Here is a 3,625-nt window from a genome sequence, read left to right as displayed (position 1 = left end):
GAGGAAGGTTTCTCCTAACCTTGCCAGTGAGCTTCAGTGACTGTGAATTGTCAGAGCTGGCGGTCCGTTACAGGGAGCTCCGTTCCGTAAGGATACAGTCTCGGAAACTCTCTAGCGCGGATGGAGCGAGCGCATGGCCAGCCTTCGCAGCCCAGTGTTGCTCGAGGGGTCTGCTTAGGAACGAAAGGGAAATGACTGTAGTAAAAATTCCATTGCTTGGTTTGTATTTATATACTTGCTAATAGAAGAAACTGATTATTATTCTGTGTTGGGTTTTTGTTTTGTTTTGTTTTGTTTTTTTAAATCTGTGAATGCATGTGAAACTATTATCCCAAAAAGATTTTGCCATCAAAACTTTGTTTGGAGGAAAGGAAGAGAAGTTTAGACGTGTTTCCTTTCCTGGTAGATGGTATAGGAGCTCTCAGTTACCAAATTAAGAGGAACATGATAAGTGATTCTAAATGGCTACTAACAGCTTTGCTCTTTATCAGGTTAACTCTCTTTGCAAAAAACTTGATAATGAACTCGTACTAAAAATCTCCTTCTGTCCCCTCTCCATCATCATTTGACTCTTGCTCCATTTTTTTTTCTTCATAACTATTCCTCTTAGGTTTCACATGCCCACCAGCAGATTCACATTCGTATACGTCCACTTGGCGACGTCCGTCTGTCTTCCTGCAGCATCGCGGCTCTTGCTGCGGTTGCTCCATTGAGCAACCGCAGCCCTGCACAGATGAGTCAGGGCCACTCCTTGCTGCTGTGGTAGGAACTGAAAGCGATAGCAGTGTTAAGGTTCACAAGTTTTGTGTAATACCCAGGAAGTAATGGTAACTGCAGCAAAGAAAGAACACTGCAAGGGGGCTACTCACACTCTTACAGAGCCATGCCTGTATGGAAAGGAACTTTTCCATCCCACATGCTGGAAGACCCTCTCCCATGTCTATCCAGTACTCACTTTCTGGTTGAAGTGCGTTCCTGCAGCTCTGCTGTAGCTCTGGATGGATCCTCTTAGGTAATTTTTCCAACTGGAGCGTGGTGAGCTGGATGCACAGTGAGCCCCTGCTAGCCGCTTGTGACCTGCTGGAGAAGAGCTGGCGGGGCGGTGCGGCACAGCCGAGTCACCCGTACGGTGGGTAGTGCCGTCCTGCGTGCAGGCTGCTGTGACACCAGCGAGGCACAGCGTCTTGGCACAGCACTTTACTAGTTCGAGCTCTTCTGGCTGCACTGTGAACTCCTGAATGTATCCCTCGCTGGAGCCACGTATCCTACCATTTTCATCCTTTTCTCACTCCTGTTGCTCAAAGTGTTTCGCTTTGACATGTTCAGGCCTATAAATTCTTCCAGGACACCGGCCTGGGAAATGAATTTGCTTTCACTTAACGCCTCTGGTAGGATATAGCCTCATCCCATCCCACTAGAACTTGAATCGAGATTCTGCTGTTGCAAAATTTGATTATACATATTTGAATTGGAAGTTAAGCATTTGCTTTTGAGCACAAATACAGCTTGTTTGCAAGCCTGCTAGATATCCCGCATCGGGGCTGGAGAGGGAGAGAAGATCCTATGATACTTTATCCAGGGTGATACTAATACTAAAAATTAAATGTTAGTTGCAAGTATTCTAACCCTCTTGAATTTCAGTCCAGGCACTGGTTTCTCAAGGTCTCTTTTTGTGTCCTTTTGAAAGTATCTTAGTTTTCCAGTATCTCTCCAGTAAAGTGCTCTTCCTGCCGACTTTATTGTGCAGCGTGTGCGGTAATTTCTGAACCGCACAGTGCTGTGCACTGAAAAAGGTGACGGTAATGCCCGTCCTTCAGAGATGCGATTTGTGGGATCTTACACTGAGAATAATTTTGGTCTCCTTTTCTCTCTGTGTAGTTCTGCCTTCCTTGTCTCCGGCAGCTGTCTCAGGCTGTGATATTTACCAAGACAGTTCAAGTTACCTGACTTCTTGAATCTGTTCCCTTAATCCTCTCGGCGTGTCCCAGTTAACTCATATACAGAGTAAGGGCGTTATACTTCTCACCTCATCCTTAGAGCTCACCATAGTCCATTCTTCTTCCTGATCTACAGTTATTTTTGTCCTCCCGGTTTTAAGCATGAATGTAAAAATGTGGCATCAAAAAATGTTAATACGCTAAGCTAGAGTAGTGCTGGAGTGCTGACCTATGGCTGTGGGCACCACGCTGGCCCCCTGGTCGCAGCTCCTTCCGTTCGCCTGCAGCCTTTGGCTTGGTCTGTCTTGGTGAAGGAAGTGTGTCCCTTACCCGTCGCTAAATATTTGCGTTGCCAAAGTCTGGTGTTGCTGCTCCGTTTATGAACTGCCACACGTAGTGAATTCAGACCCTGGGGGTAATACTCTGAGGAGTGAGGAAACTTACAGTTGGCAGGGAATGTCTTTAAGCCAGTGTTGCTGCTCGTACTCTGGCATTCATGCATCCTCTGCTGACCTTGCCCCCACCTTCCCCAGCCCCTTGCCTTGGAGTAGTAGCGCCAAGACTTTTTTTAGGAACACAAGAAAGGAAATGTGCTGTTGTCAAATGGGACTTTTTTTTTGATGCATACATTGAAAGTAACTTTTTGGCTGTAGAGATCACTCCAGTGGTGAATTTACACTGCCTGTGTTTACATTATGCCACTGCGGTGCCTCGGGCAGCCCCGCTACCAGGTGGGCAAGGGGAGATGCTGGGCAGGGTCCTGTGCTGCTTTGCATCCTCGGGAATAAAACAAGTTACCTCCGGAGACAGGCGGAGGGGTGGGAATACCTAGGGCTGGCTGGAAACTGCAGGATAGAAGCGGTACAAGAGGCAACATGCTTTAGAGAAGAGAAGTGCCCTTAAATGTTTACAGTGTTTACCAGAGAGCCCAGCTTGAGAATTGGGTCTGGAGTGTCTCTGTGAAGTAAGGAGCTATTGTCAGGGCAGAACAACTAGAGCTAAAAGGGTGTAAAATGAAAAAAAAAAAACTGCACAGAAGTACCTACTCCATGAACATACAGATTTTTTTATTATTTTATTTTAAATATTGTCCAGCCATGAAGAAAATTATTCCATCAACTGAAAAAGGCCAGGAGAGTATTAATGACTATTCTTCAATGCACAGTTTTTAGATGCTCAAGCGGACGCTCTCCAGAAGTCCTTACAGGGTCTGCTGCTGACATGTAGCAATGCCCGTTCAGAGCCGTGAGAGGGTTAGAAGCATCTGAGGGCCAGGAGATAGCGTGTGGCACGTGGTATATTTTAGGCTTCGCAATCATTTAAGCTTCTGCTTTCATTTTATGAAATATTTTTGTCTGTGATCAGCTTGTAATATGTGTGGGTTTTTTTTTTTTTCCTTGTTCTAGTGACTCACTTCCAAATAAAAGCATTTGGCAGGGGAGTGACTCTCCGCTCAGCCAGGGGCCCTGCTCCACCCTGGCAGGTACCAAACTGAAGTTATAGCAGAGGGCTGCCGCTCCGAGCTGCCCTTGCAGCGCAGCACATCCTCGTTTCTCAGCCGTTTCCCCACTTCACCATCTCCTCTTCCAGCCAGGGCGCTGCGGCAGAGCCAGCTTGGAGCCCTGGCTGAGTCCTGAGCCTGGTGTCCAGCTCAGCCCCCGCCTGCCCATGGGAGAGGGAGTGGCCCC

Source organism: Pygoscelis adeliae, unplaced genomic scaffold (genome assembly GCF_000699105.1).
Source record: "Pygoscelis adeliae isolate BGI_AS28 unplaced genomic scaffold, ASM69910v1 Scaffold174, whole genome shotgun sequence".
NCBI lineage: Eukaryota > Metazoa > Chordata > Aves > Sphenisciformes > Spheniscidae > Pygoscelis > Pygoscelis adeliae.
Note: the sequence above shows the minus strand (reverse complement) of the source record.